The sequence below is a fragment of the Triturus cristatus genome, chromosome 3_1 (assembly GCF_964204655.1).
Source record: "Triturus cristatus chromosome 3_1, aTriCri1.1, whole genome shotgun sequence".
NCBI classification, from domain to species: Eukaryota; Metazoa; Chordata; class Amphibia; order Caudata; family Salamandridae; genus Triturus; species Triturus cristatus.
In genome coordinates this window covers 1,173,144,199-1,173,167,893 of record NC_140583.1, presented here as the reverse complement: position 1 = coordinate 1,173,167,893, position 23,695 = coordinate 1,173,144,199, and positions in this window count along the sequence as shown.

The following is a 23,695-nucleotide window of genomic DNA, read 5'->3' as shown; positions in this document are numbered from 1 at the left end:
TTGAAGCCTGGCAAAGACGCTCGTTCCTGCGATTCCTATAGGCCGCTGTCACTTATAAATTGTGACACGAAAATATTGGCTAAAGTGCTTGCTAACCGCCTTACACTTTTAATGGATAAGCTTATACTGCCGGACCAGTCAGGATTTGTCCCTGGCCGTGCCACAACCCATAACCTTCGCACCCTGTTTTCACTGCTTGAGACTGTGGCACCAGAGTTCCCGCTTGCCGCGGTCTTTTTGGATGCCACTAAGGCATTTGATTCATTGGAGTGGGACTACCTCTTTGATGTGCTACGGCGGATGGGCTTCCCTCCGTTATTCATCTCATAGATTAGCCTATTATACACACAGCCCAACGCCAGGGTGGTAATCAATGGACATGTCTCTGGTGGGTTCTCCATCTCGAAGGGCACACGACAGGAATGCCCGCTGTCCCCACTCCTCTTCGCCATAGCGATTGAGCCCTTGGCCTCACAGCTGCGGCAGCATCACTGAGATAAAGCGTTTCGGTGTTGCTTACGCCAGATTTTGATCTCGTTATATGCAGACGATATAACCCTATATGTCCGAGACCCGCAGCAGAATATCAACCCGTTATTGAGGGAGTTCATAATATTTGGGCGAATGTCCGGAGTTACTATTAATTGGGGGAAGTCCCAGGTGTTTCCTCTTACACCTGCGGTATCCAGATTTGCACTTGACTTTCCGCTGGAATGGTGTGACGCGGATCTGCGCTATCTGGGAATACAGGTGACTAGAGATAGGGAACAAACCATACGACTAAATTATGGCACAGCCCTCACGCGGCTCACCAGTAATATTACCCGCTGGATTTCCTTACCTCTCTCGTTCGCTGGGAGGGCATCATTAATAAAAATGGTTATTCTTCCACAGTTTTTATATTTTTTTCTCAATATCCCTTATAACCCTGGCTCTTTTTTCTTTAAAACATTGCGCACAGAACTCATTAGGTTCCTATGGGGAGGAAAACAACCGAGGCTCCGATGGTCAGTGCTCATTAGGCCATATGCTCAGGGAGGGTTTGATATCCCTGATTTCGAACTCTACTACCTTAGTGCGCAGGCACACTATGCTTACTATTGGGTCAAGCCCCCTAAATATATGCCACAGGGGGCTGCAGAAGACTGGCTTGCCGATCCTATACCACTGAATTATTATTATTATTATTACTGTCATTTGTAGAGCGCACAGCTACCTCCAACGGAGGTGTCCCGGCGCTGGCAGAAGAGCAGAAAATTGTTAGGGCGCTGAAAGGTACTAAATCCGGTCGAACAGCCATGTTTTCAGGTTTTTCCTGAAAACCCATTCTGATGTGGATTTACGCAGATGTTCTGGCATAGAGTTCCATAACATGGTTGTTCTTACCGAGAAGGTCCTGCCGCCAATCCTAGATTTTTTTAAATTAGGGATTACCAGTAACTCCTGATGATTCAAGCGAAGAGCCCTAGATTGATGGTATTTCTGGAGTCTTTTCTTAAGGTATATTGGGCCCAAGTCTCGAGATGCTCTGAAGGCCAAGGTTAAAGCTTTAGATTCAATGCATCTTTTTACAGGTAGCCAGTGAAGGCTCCGGAGATGTGGCGAAATGTGATGGCGAAAAGGGACATTCCTAATCAGTCTTGCTGCCGCGTTTTGTATAACCTGCAGCTTTCTGACAAGATACTCTGGCATACCAAGTTAGAGACTGTTCGCATAGTCCAGCTGGGAGATAACCAATGCATGGACTACTGACTTTCTACAGCTGATTGGTATTAGCTTCAGGAATCTTCTCAGGGCTTTTAACTTCCAAAAACAGGCGGCAGAGACCTGGCCAATCTGGGATTTGCCTGACAGATTGGCATCGAATTTAAATCCCAGATTCCTAACTGAGGTTGCTGGCACCGGAGGGGGGTTCAGTTCCGCAGGCCACCAGAGTTCTGGGCTGGGGGGGGAAGGTTGGTTAAAAAAGAGTATCTCCGTTTTTTCTGCATTTAGCTTCATACAAATGTCATTCATCCAAGAGGCCACTTTCCGTAGGCATCTCCTGAAGTTAGTAAATGCAGCCTCCGAGTGTTCCCTAAAGGAGAACACAAGCTGCGTGTCGTCCGCATAAGAAATGACTTTCACCCCTAGTTGTTCGATTATAGGGGCCAGCGGGGCTAAATAGACATTAAAAAGGGAGGGGCTCAAGGCCGAGCCTTGTGGAACTCCAGATGTCAAAGGGGTGGAAGAGGACACATACGGGTGCAGGAGCACTTTCTGGGAACGTCCCTCCAAGAAGGAGCGGAACCATTTCAGGGTGGTTCCCGTCACTCCCAGAGCGGTAAGTCTTTCTAGGAGGATCTGGTGTGACACCGTGTCGAATGCTGCGGATAAATCCAGCAGCACTAACATCGCACAGTTCCCTTGGTCCATCGTCTCCCTTACTGTTTCTGCCACTTCTACTAAGGCCATCTCGGTACTGTAGCTTGTCCTAAAGCCAGACTGTGAGTCGTGAAGGAGTTTGTGTGACTCCAAGAATTCAGCCAACTGTATTTGAACTTCCTTCTCCAGTACTTTAGCAGGGACTGGAAGGAGTGAGATAGGCCTAAAGTTCTTTAAGTCTGCTGGATCAGCATCCTCTTTCTTCAAGATTGGCTGGACAAACGCCGTTTTCCAATTGGTAGGATAAATACCTACTTTCAAGGAAGAATTCCAAATTGAATTAAGCACGGGGTTCAACCATGGGGCTAAGATTTCATAAAACTTAGGAGGACAGGGGTCAGCTGGAGAACCTGATTTAGCTTTACAAAGTTCTAACAGAGAAATATCTGGGCTCAACGGACGGAATTCACACCAGCCCTCCGTATGCAGGGTTGTCGGCAAGATCTCAGCCGATGGCCTTGGGGTGGTTATTTTAGGGAAGGTTGCGTAAATGGTCTGAATTTTTGTCTGAAAGAAGGTAGCCAGATCCTCACATAGGTTCAGAGAGGGGGCGATTGAGCTTTTCAAGACTTGCGGTTTTAGAAAATCTTTCACATTTTTAAAAACTTCTTTAGATGAATTGTCAGATGCCATTATTTGACCTGCGCAATAATCCTTCAGGGCTTTTCGTTTTAATTTATGGAACCTTTTTTGTGCCATTATGTAGGTCCCTTTAGCCCCGGCCTCATACTTTTTCCGCCAGAGCCGTTCAAGCCTCTTGCATAGGCTTTTCTCCTGCCAGAGTTCTAACGAAAACCAGGGGGCTGTAGGTTTTTTTTCTAGCCGATTTCATGCTATTGAAGGGGGCTACTTTGTCTAGAGCAGCAGTAATCCATTTGTCGAAGACCGATATATCTTGATCGGGATATCCTGTTAGTGGTGGAAGTGTATTCTGAAGTTCAAGACCCGTGGGCTCGGGTAGAACCTTCCTCCAATTTCTTCTTGCCTCAGGCTCCAAAACTGAATGGTATTATATATGCCCCAGTCCGGCCACGCTCGACTCCACCCACCACGGTCACATGCACAGTTGAAGCCTGGAGCTGTGTTTTAGGTCTGCTTAATTCATCTTTTTTATATTCGCCGCGAATGCCTTTGACATATCATCCATGCATGTCGCTATTACAAGAAGGGGGATTTCATAAATTATGTCAGCGGATTAATGTTGCTACATGGGGGGACCTATTTCATGATGGGTCATTCCGTTCTTCGGATCACCTCCTTCAGGGAATACAACCGTCGCCTCTAGATATATTCCTATACGTGCACTTACGTCAGGGGCTCCGGGCGCTTCTTCCTGATTTCCCGAAAGAACCCGTGCAGTTTGCCCCGCTACACTATTTGTTAGGATCTACAGATGGAAAGCATTTAGTGTAAGGACTCTATCGGTGTATACGTACACAACAGGTAGGCATTACTAGTCCAGCCCGTGCACAGTGAAATGAGGACTTAGGGATGGAGGTAACTGATGAACAATGGACATACTGCTGCCTCCAAACGGCACAGATATTCGCTAGTTGTAGACTACGGGTGATACACTACAAATTTCTTCATCGTTTATATTACACACCTGTCAAAAAACACAGATTTAACCTCACTGACAGTGATAGCTGTGAGAGATGTGGGAGGCAGGGGGCGGGATTCTTACATTTGGCCTGGGAATGCCCAGCAGTGCAGGAGTTTTGGGGACAAATATTCGTGGCACTAGAGGCCATGACAAGTAGCACATTGGCAAGGACTCCCGTGTTGGCACTGATGGGGTACACGGCACAGATACCTAAATCCTACTGGAAGCTGCTTGCCATTGCATTTTTGCTAGCCAAGCGACGGGTGGCCTGCAGGTGGGGCAGGGGGCGTGCCCCGAAGTTCAAGGATTGGCTGACAGACTTGCTTTATTGCCAGGAGCAACTGACCGTTTATGCTGAGACACTTCCCCGGGTCTCTCGTCCGAAGGACATATGGGGGCCTCTTCGGACCTATGTGCTTGGGAGGGGCTCGGAGGAGCCGGAAACTTCTTCCCCAGGATGAGACGGTTCGTTGTTTTTTACATGTGGGGTTTGTTCGTCCTACACAGGTGCATTGCTGATTGGCGACAGAGTTTGATCTTACCACTCACTATTATGTTGGACTCCTGGAGAGATGTTTCTCTTTGTTACTGCTGCTTCCATGAAGGGTCGGGCCGGGAAACTGGACTGGAACACAAGGCTCTTTACAGGGGACGCCGTCCCTGGGATCCTGTAGCTGGGCTGGTTCCGCATAAATGCAGTTTTGCTCCCCTGGGGTTCCAAGGATGCTACTGCTATCACAGACTTGATTATGCTATCTACTATGCCTATGTGTCGTATAAGGAGGACCTATTGGATGTATTAGCGTTGCGGGGTGGTTGGGGAGTGTGCTATCCCAGACAAAAACAGTATATATATGTAATGATTGAAAGCTGTCAGGTTGTCATTTCTATGAAAAATGATAAATAAAAGGTTTTTAAAAAAAGTGTCTACCCGCCACTGCATACCCAGGCTGCTGCACCTCATCCACTCCCGCCGCCCAGAGATGTCTGCCCACTCCTGCGCACCCAGGCCTCACTGCTCACCTTTTCACGGACAGGGCACCCTCCACATCATACAGCCCCTCTCCGCAGGCCACCAGGTCTCACATTTGGTGCTGCGTCTTGATTGTACCATGGCAGAGGACCTACCAGTGCACCCACCATTATCACAGGTTGCTCAGCCCTTGCAGTGCCACTAACTCAATGACCAGTGAGGCCACGCATGTGGCGGTAGCACCCCGCAGTTCGATGGCTCAGGCCTTCACTGCGGTCCAGCAGGGCACACAAAACATGAGCTGTCCGGACCACCGGGACGGGGAATCATCACAGGATGCACACCCGCTCAGCACTTACAATGCCCCTACCTAAGTGGACCAAAATTCACCGTCCCGTGGCGGTGTGCCTGTGCCGGCCGCAGTGCATCCGGTGCACCAAGTCTGAAATGGAACTGGCGTGGAGCACGTGCGTCGGTCATTTTCATTGGCAGGGTTGCATGTCCTATGATGCCTGTGCTTGATGGGTGTGGTGTGGGTGTAAACCAGCCATCAGGGAGTGGCTGTGGCGTACTGAGAACTAGACCTGTGAGCAGCAGATCACTACAATGAAAAGCTGGGCCATGTAGTGTTGTTGTCCCTCCCTGTATGTGTAAACAGATTGGGCTGGCCTGGCGTATGCCAGTCCTGCGTGAGGCTGTGAACAATGACTCCGGAGCTCTAAGCGTGGTTCTGTCCTGGGCTGTATGAGGAATCAATTGATGAGGGTGTCAAGCGCCAATGCGTCACCCTGTACTCTTGGTATTGTGTGCATTATTATTGGTGGGTGACTTGCTTTCTTCACACGTGTTTGGTTGCCACATCTTGCTACATTCAGCTATTGTGTGGCTGAGGGGCCATGACGTTTTTGGAAGGTCTGCTGTCCTGTTGTGCGCTGTCTCGGTGGTAGTGGGGGGTGGTCCGGGGGGAGGTCCTGAGGGTGGTGACAGTGGGTTATGTGGCCTTCTTGGGTGTCGGAGGTGCATGAACAGTAGCTCTATGACATGTTTTGGTTTTCAGATGTGATTCAGGGCTGGGCTCCCTTTCATACTGTAGGTAGTCGTCCTACTTTCACCAGTAAAAGGCAGATGTTACATTCCTACTGCTAACTCAGCTTATCGCCTGTTTTTGGAATGCACCGCAGATTTGGGTGCTCGTTGAAAATATCGGAAAGTGGTGTTTTCGTGTTATTTTTGTACAGGAACGCCTACTCTGCATATTATTTGTGTTAGTTGTTGCTCTCATTTGTGGCAATTGTTTTTGGCGGGAGCTATTGCTGGAAAACTGGCGATATCAGCTGTTATAACCAGGTTGAGAATGGAATGATAATTTAAAATCACTGAAAAAACTATAGGTTTAATGAACATTATAATTAGAAATTAACATTTAAAAAACCTTTGAAATTCACTGAAAAAACCATAGGTTTTACAGACGTTATAGTTAGAAATTAGCATTTACAAAACCTTTGAAATTCACTGAAAAAACCATAGGTTACAGGTCCGTTATAGTTAGAAATTAGCATTTAAAAAACCTTTGAAATTCACTGAAAAAAAACATAGGTTTCAGGGACGTTATAGTTAGTTGGTCATTTCACTCATACAAAAACAGAGAAATTCGAACGTTATAGTTAGTGGAGCTAACTATAACTCACGCCCCTGCAATGCACTGCTGATGATGTCACATATTACATCACTCATGACATGGTCAGTGACATCACTGATGACATCACTCATGACATCACTGCTGACATCATCCATGTGATAATCTGATGCACCTCCTGACACCCTAATATAACCTTTGATACACCCAGTCTAAAATACAGACTACCATTTTCAAAACCATAGACAAATCAATAGCAGTTACTATATACCCACTGACTAATTCCTAGCTATACACACACATTCATTCATTCACCCATACAGTTACTCATACATGCAGTCACTCATCAATTCAGCACCATTATATGTGCTCTTACACCTATACAAACACGCATACACCGTCACTCATCCATAGAGTTATTGACACACCTAGCTAGTCATGTAAAGAATCAATAACACTGCCATGTACTCACCTATACAGTTACACATTCACCATCTAACCTATTCATACAGATACTAACATATACTTACTCTCTTATACAATCACTGACACAAGCACACACTCATTTATACAGCCACTCTCACAATTACACACTCTCACATATAATCATTTATATACTCCAACTCTCACATATACTGCCTTTCACATATGTAGTTACTCACACATATACCAATGAGACATACATTCACTCACCAACACACTGATACACACACTCACTCACCTTTACAGCTATTTCCACATGCACTATTGAACCCATACACCCAGTAAATTATCCACTCACACATGTAGGGAGAAAGGCACACACCGCCCACCCACCCACATACACAAACACTGAGGCACCCATACATATACTCATGCAACTAATAAGTAACCCAATAGACAGTCATGTACCTAATCATCAACCCATGCAGCAGCTTACACAACAACTGAGAGACAGATACAGACATTCACACAGTTTAGTCACTAACCCATACATTCAGTAAGACACATTTAATCACTAACTTATACAGTCAGTCACACAACTATTAAATGCTCCACCCACACACTTATACACCAACTCATTCTTCAATACACCTTGGCATTAACATATATAAAATATATTTAAACTTTACAGAAACACACATTCACTGGATGATGTCATCAGTGATACCATCAGTGATGTCATTTGAGATGTCATCAGTGATGTCACTGGCCATGTCATGAGTGATGTAGTATGTGACGTCTTCAGCAGTGCATTGCGGGGGCGCGAGTTATAGTTAGCTCTACTAACTATAACGTTCGAATTTCTCTGTTTTTGTACGAGTGAATTGACCAACTAACTATAACGTCCCTGAAACCTATATATAATCCTAACTAAATAGTATTAGGAAACATATTTAAATTTTGAAGGGCTAAATCTACTACTAACACTCCAATGTAAACAAAATCAGGGAATGTGTTATACTTGGGGGCGGGTTAGAATTACTATTGTCAGTCCAATCTAAGCAACAGTAGCTAAAGTGCTTGACTTTTGAGGGGTTACATTTACTATTCCCACTACAAAGTACACAAAAACAGGGATAGTGGTGGGCTTTGGAGGTGTTATATTTAATATTACCACTACAACATGAGCAACAGTAGGGAAACTGTTGGGCTTTGGAGGGGTCACATTTACTATTCCCACTTCAAAGTAAGCAAAATCAGGTAAAGTGCTGGACTTTGAAGGTGTCAAATAGATAAAAATAAAATAAAATCTATATATACAGGAGTTCCAGAAAAACGGCAAAAGAAAATTGAAAGTATTGAACATATTACAAATTAAACATTATTAATATTAAAGTAATTATTAAATATAGGAGTTAAAATGAATGTAATGAATACATATACAAATAATGTATACAACTATATAATTAAATAAACTGACAATTAATTATTAAACAACAAACAATTAAATAACCATTATTTAAATAAATAATTTACATATCAGAAAACAATTGATATAACAATAATTAAAAACCTATAAACAAAAATGCATATGGAAGAGTTAATTCAGCAAATCCTGGCTGGGGACCTGCTTGAGCCCCATAATGCTGTATTGGTTTGTTTTGCTGTGCGTAGTGCAAGGGACTTCTTTTTCCTCTTCTTAGAGCATAGTGTAGGTTTGGGGAGTAGTCACTCCTATGATGGTGTATGCTGGTAGCCATAGGATCTGGACTTGGAAGATTCTATCCATCACACCCATACCATTATTCTAGTACATGTGTAGCTTATGGCAAAGCAAATGTAAGTGGGTCAGGTTGATATCAGCCTCGCAATCTCTACAGCATCTCTGAGGATTATGTTTGTCCCATTCCCATTAATTACTAATACAATGCAAATTTTTGTTTGTGTTTTTTGTCTGGCTGCAATTTTTGCAGTTTTGCATATCACAGTAAAGACTTTTCCTGTTCTTTCTGAGGTAGTGTCCTGCCTAGTTCTGTCTCCCATATATTTCACCCTGTGATATTAGTGTTTCCAGTCCTATGTGTGAGTATATTGTAAATATCATAAACAGTTTTTTGTTGTTTTCTCTGAAATTAGACAAAATATCAGAAACAAAAATATCGTGGGGCAAAATATTGTGTAAAAAATAGTGAGGACAAAAATATCGTGAAAGTAAGTAGCTATAGTTAAGTACGTTTTACTATACATAACTCCACATACATGTACCTTGATGATATAAATATCTTCAAGGTACATAGATGTGGAGTTAGAAAGGGTAAATCTATACTTACCTAATTGCACTTACCTTCTCAATATTTTGGTCCTCAATATTTTTGACACGATATTCATTCCACTCAATATTTTTGTTTCTGATATTCTGTCAGTGATCAGTTTTCTCTGGACAGCAGCCATCTTTCAAATTTAGTGAGAGGTTTACTGGCCTGTGATTTAATGAAAGGGTGAAGGATCCAGTGCCAGATTTGCCTACATCAAAATCCTTCTGTTTCTGGCAAGACATGCTGAGAGAGTATATCTTTGAAGGTTTTGCATCTCTGACTCGAGGAACATATCCCCTATACATGTGCAGCCCTTCCGCCCCATGAGCTCAAGCTGCTGTCTTTGTATGTGTGTCAAATCCTGGATTAACAAGAATGGGTGAAAGAGGGGAGGGGAGGGGAGGGGAGGGAAGCATAGAAAGGCTTTCTTCAGCCACAAGGCAGTTCCAACTTTCTAATTTTGCTCTTATGACCATGGAGGAATACAGCACCCATGCTTTATTCTGATCTCAAGGGACTTGCCAAATATAAATTCCACCTACTGTTTGGTCCATAAAGAACCAGTTTTCTCCGATTCGGGTGATGTCATTTACTATGTATCTCAGTCGGGAGGACCAGTGGTATTGTTTAGTAGTCGTTATGCTCTCTACCCTCCTAGCTGCAATGTTACTGAAGTAATTCTGTGTTTTCTACCTGCTCACATAAAATGATCTGTCAATGCTTGAATCCTTAGGAGGGTTTCATGACAGAATATCATGGAAACCAATATTGACTCGCCAAAATATTGCCAAAATAGTATTGGTTACAAAAATATTGCCATCAAATATTTAACCAAAAATTACACAAATATCGCTGACACAAATATTGCCATCAGAAACATCTGAATTTAACAATATTGAACACACAAATATTGAAACAGAACATTTTGTCTAATACTTTAATATATACACAAAATCAAAAATATAAAAAACACAATATCGACTACAATAATACCGCAAAAAATAATGGAAAAAAATGTACATCATAAACTCCTTTTTTAAATGAAAGACATATAAAAATAATGCATGAATAAAGTGCACAATAAATGAATAATGCATTAAAATGACTAACAGAACATTTTTCACATATCTAAGCATATATATTCACCAGGAATGTACTATTAAAAATAAACACAAGTTAAAAAACAAACATTATTACAATATAATAAACATGACAGCCACTAGTTCTGCCGTCTCTGCCTCTGAGGGACTCCTCCCCCCAGAGGTCATCATTCAGCCCAGGAGGAGGGGCTGCAATACGCGTTTAAGGTGCTTTAAGCGCCCCTGCATGGGACACCGCAAGGACTGCTGTTTCTTACTCTAAGAGACTCCTTCCCACAGAGCTCACCATCCAGCCCAGGAGGAGGCGCTGCAACATACTATTAAAGCACTTTAACACCAGCTGCATGGGTGCGCCACCGGGACTGATGTTTCTGCATCTGAGGGACTCTTTCATCCAGAGGTCACCATCCATACCAAGAGGATGGGCTGTAACAAGCAATTAAAGTGCTTTTATCAACACCTGCACGGAACACACCCAGGCATGTGTCCAGGCACAGACCAGGCCAAGGGTGGGCTAGTCTGTGGCTGTCCGCATCCAGATGAGGGTGAGCTGGACCTTCACCCTGTCATCTACTGCTCCAGTTATTACCATGGCGACGAGTAAGGCTACATCCAGGGCTCTGAACAAGTTAACCGGTGGTGTTTCTAGTACTGCTTCCTTCCTCACTAATGCAATGGGCACCCTTAACAAAGATTTAGACAATGTTGAGAAAAGTATTTCTATATTTCAAATCCTACATCGCTGCCAAGACCTGGAACGTGCTCCTGATCGACATCAGACGCGCACCATCCCTGAACATCCTCAGAAAACCACTCAAGACCTGGCTCTCCCACTGAACGGAGCTGTTAACCTCCCCTGCGCCTTGTGACCCTCACAGGTGAGTAGTGCGCTTACAATTCCCCTGATTGATTGATTGATTGATTGATTGATTGACTGAAAGTAATGACAGTGGGGAGAAGCAAAATGACTCTGGCAGTAAGTGACTCAGGGGTACTCAGAAGAGGACATTCCTGTACTTGATGTTGGCAAAAACAAGCAGGTGGCTGTCAATCACTGTGTTATCGAAGCGCCTTTGGAGATTGATCACTCCCCAACTTCAGACAGTAGTGAGCTCTCACCTGTTGCCAAAAAAGAGAAAAGGCAACCTTTAAGGTCCAAGCAAAACATTTCTTCCATAGCCACATGGGCATCTGGGATGGAGGAGGTTGACAATAGACCCTTAGATGGATATTACTCACTGAATGGATTTGAGGGGGCTTTGCCAGTCCTAAGGTCCCAGCTGCAGAAGTCTTTGGGTAATTCACCTTGCACCACAGAGGACCTGTTAAAATGTTGGTTACATCTTATTAATTCAAGACTATAATCAACTGAAGCCTGAAATCACTTGGTGCCTGATTAGGAGTTTGGCAGTCTGTGGACTGCCAAACTCACAGTGGCACAGCAATGGCGGTAGAGCCACTGTTGCACCAGCGGTCTGACAGCCTTATTACATTATTTAGACGGCCAGACTGATATTGGACTGCTGCAACTGCCAGGGAACCGTGCTCCCTGGCGCGGTGGTCAGGGACTGACAATATGCTGGCGGTGCTGCTGGGGCAGTCTCATGGAGGTTTTTACTCCATGAAACTGCTGGTGGTCAGGAACCAAAGGGGGCCCTGGAGGGCCCCCCTTGTCCCAGGCATCTTGGGGCATGCAGGGGGGGGTGCCTGTCATGCCCCCCTGTGTGCAGGCACCACCAGTTCCAGCACGGCATGGAATTCACAGTCCATGCCATGCTGGAACACGCTGTGGCAGTCCTGCAACAGTGCATCATTAAAGATCATGTTTGAGCCTTTTTACTACACCGCCCTGGGACCGCCACATCACCTGCCTGCCAGACCACAATTTCACTTGTAATCTGGCAGGTGGGTGGCAGCACTGTTTGGCTTTGTGGGTGCAGAGGGTGGTGTGCTGGCCTGTTCCACACTGCCAAACTCGTACTCGAGCCCTAGGTAATGTGCAGGACCGTCTACGGCCAAAGAATCTGGGACTCTCAGTCCTGTTGCAATGAGCCTTTCATTAAGCATACGATAGCCCATAGTACTGCCCAAGTTGCGTCTTCTGATACTAGCAATCCAGTTTATACAGCTATTGTGAATGAATCCATCATGCCCGGTGAGACAGGTAATTAAGACCTATGTGGCAGGGCAGGTCTAGATACAAATGGATTGAAACAAGCAGACAATGTGGACAGTTTTTTTGCACTTGCCTTCAGAGTGTACGAGGTTTCTGATTGCCCTAAAAGGGGTTCCTCCTTTGACCAGTGGGCAAAAGGAAACCTGGGAGGAATTATCTGATAAAGCCAAACATTGGATAAGTAATAAGGCTGGGAGGTGAGGATATGTCATAAATGGGATGGTCATGGTTAGGAGAATAAAATGGGTTGGTCCGGGGCCCAAAACAGATTGCAATGATTGTGTTGTGGTACATTTTAATTCAGCTTTAAATGCTGAGAGGGCTCTCTCTATTATCAGAACTTTGGGGGAGAGCAGAATTACAGTGGTTTTCTTGGGGTATCTCTATCAACAGTATTTAGCCTCTACCACTTTGTAGGTTCTACCATCTCAGCATCTGAAGAGTGCATTTATGCCTGAACCAAAGACCAACTTGCTTCCTTTAGAGGGTTCTTGCTAAACATACCCGCTTTCTTCCTCTAGGGCATTCAATGGAGCAAGGTAGACCATCACAAGTAACTGTAAAAGACAACATACATGAGGATGGAAGCTTAGAGGGTATAGGTGTTCCTAAAGAGGGAAACAGTCTTAAGCATGGACTGGAGTTTGGGAGTGGTAACAGGTGTCTAATTGAGGGTAACCTGATTATTCTGAGCTGGAAGGTGACAGGGTTTAGACTCAAACTTGAGGATGATGATTGGTGTACACTAAGGGGCCGATTACAATGCCGGCCGTAAAGCCTCCGACCTTAGGTCGGAGACTTTACGACCAACATCGCCGGTTTCAATTATGACCGGCTGATTACGATACAGCTGGTAGGAATTAAAACTGGATGGTCATTCCTGCTGGCTTCCAATGGACTCAAGGAGCCCATCGGCCAGTCGGAACCAGCCCATAATCCATATGGACGGTGGTTCACGCCGTCTGGATTACGATGCACAGTTTCCTGCAGAGTCTCCATGCTGTCCTTTCCACCAAGGAAACCCTGTCTGAAAGCATGTTTGGAGGACCGTAGCAGGGCCCCCTTTCCCTTGCAGCCTCAGGTTGGGAGCTGAGGGGCCACCTATGGTGCCACCCCCTTTAATCCCTGCACCTTGTGGCAGGCACCAGAACTGGGAGACTGTGTTAATCCCTGCACCTTGTGGCTGGCACCTTGATGTGCCTGCCACGGGTGCAGGGATTAACACAATCTCCCATTTATCTATGGGAGCTTGTGTTACAGCTAGTTTATGGCCGCAACACAAGGTTATATTGAAGATTTTAGTACATTCTTCACCTCAGCCCTGCCTTCTAAGAAGGGAAGGTCTAAAGTAGATTTTGCCATCTTCCTAATTACACATATGCAAGGTAGTGTGGAATGTATACTAGTTTTGAATTCCCTCTATTCTCAACTGGTGTGTTAGAAATATAAAGGAGGGAGGAAACTTTTGTTGATACATTTTTATAATAACACCTTTGATATCTCTGTGGTGCCCGCGATAATGAATTGGAAGTGTATTTGAATTAATGTAGGGAAAATGTGTATATTGTATGGGTCAGGGGCTTTAATATACAATGCTGTGGTCTTGTCTCTGCTAAGTTCTGTTCTGTTTTAAGTGATGGGGATGAACAAGTTACGCATTTTATTAATTCGGGATATGGGGAAGCTTTAAATAGTGTTGTAATCAAGCATAATTTATTGTTTGCCTCAGATTATGTAAGCTCACACATGACGAAATGGCCATTTTATATGGGTCATGTTACTTCAAGTTACATTGATTTTATCTTAAGTATCAGGCAATATAAGCCCTCTGATAAGGGATTATTTTATCCCCCCTTCATTTTTTAGCAATCACAGTCCTGTACCTGTAGCTCTTGATATTCCTTTTTTAAAGGATGAGAAAACTATGCTAGGCAAGGATCTGAAATTTTGTAGAAGGAATGGGCTAGCTTTGAAATGCGGCTTAATCATTAAGGAGAAATTCATGTCTCAGCTGATTAATTTTTGTGTGCCACAATTACAATTAAACAAGCATATCCTGAGTGAAGTTATAGTTCAGATGTTTGCTGTGTTGCCCTAATATATTAAATATCAACTAACTCATTCCTCTAGAACACCTGATAAACTGGGCTGGTTTGACAAGGAATGTTGATAGGTGCATAAGACTCTGACTATTTCTGTCGCATGGTCCCACTAAAGACCATGCGACATAATTAAGTGGTACTCATCAAATGTAGAGCTCTCTACAAGAGGGCTTTGACGAAACAGAAGCAAAAGCTTAAGAATTAAGTCTGGGAGTAGTCAAGGGCACGATATGGCCTTCTGGAGAATAGTAAATAACCAATTTCTTTGGGAGGACAAATGTCCAACCATTGAGTCCAATATCTCACCAGATATTTGGACCTCATAATTTTCAGAGATGTCTTCAGGGGAAGTTGTCCCTTGTCTTGAAGGTTCTCTAAAATGTGATGGGGTAATAGAGCCGGGATCACAGAAGGGTCTGGTTTTTTTATGTTAAGGATGTTACAGTAGCCCTTAAGGGATGCCGTAATGGTAAGGCCCACAGACCAGATGGTGTTCCACTGGACTTGTTTATGGCGTGCAATGACCTGTGGTCCCCACTCCTTACTAAAATCCTCAATGCCCTAGTTAAGGTAGGCCTTTCGTCTTTGTAGAGAAAATCTGTTAGAGTACCCATTTATAGGAAGAGAAATAAGCTGACCAAGCTTGTTACAGACCTATTTCGTTCCTTAATTCCTCCATAAAAGTGGCAGGAAGGATCATTTTGGGCAAACCTGAAGGGTTGGTTCAGGACCATAAAATTATCTCGACAATCCAATATGGTTTCAGAAAGGGAATAGGTACTATTAAACAATGTCTCAATCTAGCTCTCATCATTGATAAATATACTGTGTCTGAACAGGAGACTCTGAATCTTTCATTCATGAACCTCACGTCAGCTTTGATCTATTTTTTGGGAATTTTAAATAGCTCGATCTTGACTCGATGGTATCAGAGCACTTTACATGAGCACCAGTTGCTTTACAGATGGACACATTAATTTTGGTAGCCACAGGGAGATTAAGTGATTTTCCCAGAATTACAAGATGTTGAGCTTCCCTGCCGAGACTTGAACCCTATTCCCCAGCTTCGAAGTCAACCGCTCTAGTCATTAGGGTACATCCTCTCCCCTCTATTAATCGCTCTTTGCTTTGGGATCTTTTGTCTGATTTGGGGGTTGATGTATAGATTATTCACATTATTCAACCAGTTTTATACAGATGCTACAGTAGTAGTACGTTATGGCCACTTCGGGGAAACTACCAGTTTTTGTAAAGTAGGTAGGTGAGGAAGACAGGGCTGCTTACTAGCACCCTTCCTTTTAACCCTACATATCAATGAGATTGTTAAATTCCTGTCTGACAAAACAACAGATGTTCCATATATTGGAACTCATCAAAACACTGTTTTATTATATGCAGATGACGCAGTAATGATTTCTCGTACTGGTAATGAGTCAATTGGGCAGCTTTGTGGCTTTTATGGAGGGACAAGTTTTAGAATTAACAGGGGCAAAAGGTGTTTTTATGACAGTAGGCCCAGGAAAAAAAGCCAAGGTCATATTTTATACATGAGAAAAAATGATGCCAACTAAATATTTTTCGTATTTGGGGATTTCTTTAAGTTCCTCTAATTCCTGGTCTCACCATGTGCTTAGTAAGAAATTGTATTTTTAGAGAATTTGAAAAGCTGTTGATAGATTTGCTGTAAGATTGGGAAGGAATCCAATTAAGGAAATGTTAACTCTTTACAAAAGCAAAGCGTTCGCAGGTGTCAGTGATGGGGCGGGAGTTTGGGGACATACTGATGTAGCCGCGCTCCAGGTTGTGGAGAACAATCAATGTAAGAAGCTTTTTGCAGTTGCCCCTAGTTGTGCAAACTATATCTGTCATAATGAATCAGGCATCACCTATATTGAGGATCTGATCTCAATGCCCCTCTTTTATTATTGCATGCAGTGTGGACTAAGCCTGAAGTGGAACTAAGTCAGGATCTGATCATGGATTGCTTATCTTCGGTTGGCTGCAGAAGAATCCCATGGATTGAACATGTTCGTTTGCCCTGCGTGCAGCTGGCCAAAAGTGTCTTTTCTGCAGACCCAATGGAATTAAGTAGGGTCAGTAGAAAGAGCTTGAGGTCCTCCTTACTGGAACTGAGAGAAGACGAGCATATTCGTGCTAATACCAGAAAAAACTGTCTTTCAGTGCATACAACACTTTATGGTCTCAATCTGGTATTTAACAATATCTGTGCTGGGTGACCAACATATTCTAAAATGTTTCGTTAACAAGATTTCGATTAAATAGAATACGTACGGAAGTTTGTTTTTCAGACGAGGTAAGGGAGCCATTTAACCTCCAACATGGTATCTGTGATGACTTTTTAGAGCAATCAGTTTTACATCCTGTCTTTTTCGGTGACTTATCAGGAACCAAGAAAGGAAAATATCTTTTAACTGTTGAGGGGTCTAGGTTTTGATGAATGCAGACCAGGCTTATTATATTTACAGCAATTACACATGCACTTAATATGTTTATCTGTGGCAAAGTTTTTAACTGTTGTGGTGAGGCGAAGGAAGTTTATTTAGCTATTACTGTATGGGATTTAGGGCCAGAGGTATCAAGGTAAATTGCGATAGCAAATGCTGGAATTCTCAGGATTTCAGCGTTTGCGATTGCAATTTAGTTGTGTGCAATGCAGATAAGTAAAAACACACTCGCAAAATAAGGAATTGCAAAATTTGCTATTGCCGATTTTGTGCAAGCATTAAGAGAATCACAATTTGCGATTCCCTAAATGCTATTCAAGTATCCATTGCAAATTGCGATTTTGTTGTAAGGAATCACAAATTACCACCAACTTCGGGTTGGTGGTAAATTGGCATTTCTTTGAAAAATGCAATTTCATGCATTTTTCAAAGTGCCATGTGGCACACATACATGCCCTTAGGGCATGAATATGCGCCACATGTGCACACATGCACATTTCAGGGGTGCAACAGGGTGTCCTTTAGGAACCCTTGCAGCCTTGAAATTGCTTGCGCAATTTGCAAGTATCTATTGGGTACTCACAAATCGCGTATGCAATTCCCATTCATTCCTGTTGGCCCATAGGACTGAATGGGAAGCCATTCCTTATTTGCAACTCGCAAATAAGGAATGCGTAGGAATGGCTAAATATTAGCAGATTCCTACATACATTGCATTTTGCAAGTCTATAATAGTGAATCGGTAAAATTCGCTATTATAGACTCGCAAATTGTAATGTTGATGCATCTGGCCCTTATTCCCTTTGTGATGATAATAAATGCACTATGATTTTTATCTGTTTTTATACTGATGAATTTTGCAATCTGTGATGATCATTTGTTGTATTACATATTTTATTGTGTATCTGTCTTTATTTATATGTCTTTATTGAACTATTCAAGAGGCACATCGCAATCCCACATTTTGGCTGCATGGAGACCGGGCCAGGGGAGTACTTAGCATCCCAGACTCCCCGGTCATTGGCAACGTCACTTTCGCGCCCGGAGGCGCTTATCTACTGCACCGCGGCCCCCGAGGCACATCGCAACCCCACATTTTGGCTGCACGGAGACCGGGCTAGGGGAGTACTTAGTATCCCAGACTCCCCGGTCATTGGCAACGTCACTTTCGCGCCCGGAGGAGCTTATCTACTGCACCGCGGCCCCCAAGGCACATCGCAACCCCACATTTCGGCTGCACGGAGACCGGGCCAGGGGAGTACTTAGCATCCCAGACTCCCCGGTCATTGGCAACGTCACTTTCGTGCCCGGAGGCGCTTATCTACTGCACCGCGGCCCCCGAGGCACATCGCAACCCCACATTTCGGCTGCACGGAGACCGGGCTAGGGGAGTACTTAGCATCCCAGACTCCCCGGTCATTGGCAACGTCACTTTCGCGCCCGGAGTCGCTTATCTACTGCACCGCGGCCCCCGAAGTGCTGGAGCAGGGTTTTCTATTTAAACCCAAACTTCAGTTTATATTTTTGTATGTCATAATTAAAATTACTAATGATTAATTATTAATTACTAAGTTTTGTTGAGTTTTTATTAACCAACCTTACTAATGAAAGAATTATACGTGGGAATGCAATTGCATGGCTAAATTAATAAGTGAACTAAGTTGGTGAGCAAATTAATTAAATAAGTGTGGCTTATGTAATATTTGTTATGTGATTGCGCTTTAAAATAATATGCTTTAATGCTTTTTTATGTCGCACATGGCTAGATAAATACATACACATAAGGGTATTAGTGGGAATTAACACTGTATAATTAATACAATGTAGTAACGTTGTTTTGTGTTTCTTTTTAATTAAGTTGTCCATTATGGCCTGCTAAGAAAATGGCCGACATCTACAGCCTGCATTTGAGTAGATGAAATATGAAGAGAGGCCTCGCTGATTTTGACCTCGGCCTCTGCCTGAACTAAAAGTTATGAAAAAGATGACAACTCTGGGATGAACGCCAGTTATCCTTGGTAGAGAACATTTGTCACAAATGAACATTTTGATAAACTTGTGGTGGCTTCACTGCGAGTGATACAATTCCGGAGAAGAGCATCCATGGATGTTGCAAATTAGTTTTGGACTTCCTATTTCCTTGTTTTGAATTTCAAGATATCCGAGAGCGGAGATTTTTCTAATGTTGCAAGCTGACATCCTTTCCTGCTCAACGGACGTTTTAGAGCTTTGTTTGTAACTTTTAGTATGTAAATTTTAGTATAAATATTACTAGACTAGTGAGGGTCTGTGGCCACTTCTTCCTGAACTTATGCTCAGAAGACCGATGCTGACTGATGGCAACTCGAGAGACTTTAATTCTTTGCTGAGAGACCTGTCCTGACTTAGAGTACGACATTTAGCCAGAATAGGTAAATATGAGAATAACGATTTTGCAATTAAATGGCTTTCTTATGAATTAATTTAGATAAAATAATTCCTGTTTGAATCACAGTGTCGGGTGGTTATTTCTTTGTCATGTTATTGAGATCTCAAATGTGTTTAAATTGTTTTTATCAAGACTCAAGATAATTCAATTAGGTTGCATTGACCTCCAATTAGGTGCAGATTGATTAAAGAGTTCTTTCTTATATTCAGTGTGGATAGAGTAATAGAATGAATGTTGGTGTAATGGGCCCCACCAGCGTATGATGAGTGTATGTGCGCATGACTGTGAAATTACTCTGTCCGTGGAAGTAGGGAGAATTTATGAGTTCTGATCTGCAGCAGTTTCCTGGTAGCAGTATGATGGTTTTGCTTATTGTCTTGATCTGATAGATTGCTTGTATATAGGCTTTTGGATTTATTGATTGATGTTGATACATGTACTAACACTAAGGTGCCGATCACGATCCGGCAAAAACCGGGTACGAACCGTCGGACGGAGCATAATCTCCGCCCGACGCGTACCCGGTCGTCAATTTTTACAAACAAGGAATTACGATTCGCACGGGTACACCATTACCGTACAATTCGTAAAAAAGCCCGACCGAACAAAAAACACCTACCAATGCGATCCGGGAAAGCGCCGACCTGACGTCGGGACGCTCGCAGCCAGCCATTCACGACCCAGGAATCACGATTCGCACCGACGTCACCCCTCACGGTGAATATTTTGCGGCAGCCAAAAACTGCCGGGAAATCAGGACGACGCGAACAAGGACCACCAGTACGCGACGGACAGACGACGCCGCGAACAAGGAGGACCAGTACGTGACGGACACACAGGACGACGCCACCAAGGAGGACCCGTACGCGACAGGACGACGCGATCAAGGAGGACCCGTACGCGACAGGACGACGCGAGCAAGGAGTACCAGTACGCGACGGACAGACATGGACCCGAACCTACGAGTCATCCCTGCCCTCATAGCAGTACACCTCCTCTACAGGTTACGACGCAGACGCCGCAGAAGGTCAGAATAACTAAGGGAGGGGGGAAAGTGGGGTGGGGTGGGGGTGGCACGACCAGGGCAGGCCACAAAACAACCACATAAGTCACACACCACACATGGCCTGGACATACCTGACTCCCATGCCCTGGTCACCACGAGGGGGTGGGGGCGTGTCCTGATAAGCCAGCGACCGCCACAACGGAAGTCCGTCACCACGCGAACCGGCAACACAACCAGACAGGTACGTCCCGTACCCACGCCTGAAGAGCGTGGGTACGAGTCGGACCACGCCCACACACGTCACCCCAACAATGGCGGGACGGATCGCACCCACGTGGCAAAGGCCTGGGTACGGGCCGCACAAACATCACATAGCGTGGGGACGGATATGTACGGACCCCACCCCCACCCCGTATGCAAGGAGCGTACCCCCCAGCCCAACAGTGCAAGTACGACCCGTACCCCCACCCGCGTATGCATGGAGCGTACCCCCACCCCAACAGTGTAAGTTCAACCCGTACCCTCACCCGCGTATGCATGCAGCGTACCCCCCATGCCAACAGTGTAAGTACGACTCGAACCCCCACCCACGAATGCAAGGAGCGTACCCCCCAGCCCAACAGTGTAAGTACGACCCGTACCCCCACCCGCGTATGCAAGGAGCGTACCCCCCATGCCAACAGTGTCAGTACGACCCGTACCCCCACCCGCGGACGTACGGAGCGTACCCCCACCCCAACAGTGTAAGTTCGACCCGTACCCTCACCCGCGTATGCATGGAGCGTACCCCCCATGCCAACAGTGTAAGTACGACTCGAACCCCCACCCACGAATGCAAGGAGCGTACCCCCCAGCCCAACAGTGTAAGTACGACCCGTACCCCCACCCGCAAATGCAAGGAGCGTACCCCCCAGCCCAACAGTGTAAGTACGACCCGTACCCCCACCCGCGAATGCAAGGAGCGTACCCCCCAGCCCAACAGTGTAAGTACGACCCGTACCCCCACCCGCAAATGCAAGGAGCGTACCCCCCAGCCCAACAGTGTAAGTACGACCCGTACCCCCACCCGCGAATGCAAGGAGCGTACCCCCCAGCCCAACAGTGTAAGTACGACCCGTACCGCCACCCGCGAATGCAAGGAGCGTACCCCCCAGCCCAACAGTGTAAGTACGACCCGTACCCCCACCCGCAAATGCAAGGAGCGTACCCCCCAGCCCAACAGTGTAAGTACGACCCGTACCCCCACCCGCGAATGCAAGGAGCGTACCCCCCAGCCCAACAGTGTAAGTACGACCCATACCCCCACCCGCGTATGCAAGGAGCGTACCCCCCATGCCAACAGTGTAAGAACGACTCGAACCCCCACCCACGAATGCAAGGAGCGTACCCCCCAGCCCAACAGTGTAAGTACGACCCGTACCCCCACCCGCGAATGCAAGGAGCGTACCCCCCATGCCAACAGTGTAAGTACGACCCGTACCCACACCCGCGGACGTACGGAGCGTACCCCCACCACACCAGTGTCAGTAGACTCGTACCCTCACCTCGAATGCATTGAGCGTACCCCCACCGTGTATGTGCCAAGCGCACATATCCTGAAATCGGAGGTGTGTGTGCAGAGTCCACCCAGCAGTGCCCTGAGACAGGAGGGGTGGGTGTGGAGTCCTCCCAGCAGTGCCCTGAGACAGGAGGGGTGGGTGCCTATCACTCCCAGCAGTGCCCTGAGACAGGAGGGGTGGGTGTGGAGTCCTCCCAGCAGTGCCCTGACACAGGAGGGGTGGGTGCAGAGTCCTCCCAGCAGTGCCCAGAGACAGGAGGGGTGGGTGTGGAGTCCTCCCAGCAGTGCCCTGACACAGGAGGGGTGGGTGTGGAGTCCTCCCAGCAGTGCCCTGAGACAGGAGGGGTGGGTGCAGAGTCCTCCCAGCAGTGCCCTGAGACAGGAGGGGTGGGTGCCTATCACTCCCAGCAGTGCCCTGAGACAGGAGGGGTGTGTGCAGAGTCCTCCCAGCAGTGCCCTGAGACAGGAGGGGTGGGTGCCCATCACTCCCAGCAGTGCCCTGAGACAGGAGGGGTGTAACACATGTGTGTGAGGCCAGAATTATCCACATGCATACTGGCTACAAGGGAACATGTCCCCATGAACTCATGTCAACAGACTCCACACACAAGTACAGTGATCACCAAGGATGCCACGATTGTCGCAGGTGGAGACATGGCCCTGCATGCATGGCCAAAGTAGAAGGGCTCCGTCACACACACAGCTCATGTAGACACAGCTCTGCGCTAAACATTGGGAACACCCTGCAGGGAAGAAAGCTGGGTACACAGAGGAAGGAATACACCCTGGGACAAGTGCACCATGCAGTAACTGCTTACATGAACAAAGAAAGTTAGCCAACACCTTGTGATGGCACACAGATCACAGGGTCCCACCAATGAGCAGTACACTACTACATATCCCACACACCCAAACCCTTACACACCACCCAAAACCATGTAGCAGCCCCACCAACACCAATACCAGCATAGCAGTAGTGTGATAATGAAAACAAAATTAAGCTTTATTCAGCATGAGCACAATGTCCGTGGATCGCAGGCAGTTCAATCTTCACAAAGCCCATAGGGCAGTCAATGATTCTCAGCTGGATGGGGGACACAGTGGGATGCGTGTCCCCTACCTTGCCTGCACAGTCAAATGGCATCGTCTTCCACACTGGTGAGGGCATCAGGGGGGGGGAAGCAACAGGCACCGCAGGGACATCAGGGCAAAGGGGCGGCGTTGTGGGTGCAGGGATGGAGGACTCCACCACAGGGGGTGGGTCAGTGCCAAAGGCGGAGGCCAGGATGGCACTACACACCTTTGCAAGGTCCTCCAGGGAGTCCCCTGCACCCGAAGGGACCTCAGGCCCCAAGGAGGGGGGGGGTCAGAGGGATGGGTCGCAGCGCCACCGGGGGAGGGTGGAGACAGGGGGGGAGACTCAACCACCCTGACCGGGGACCTCCTTGACCGCTTGCGTGGTGGTGTAACTGTGGGGCTCAGGGAC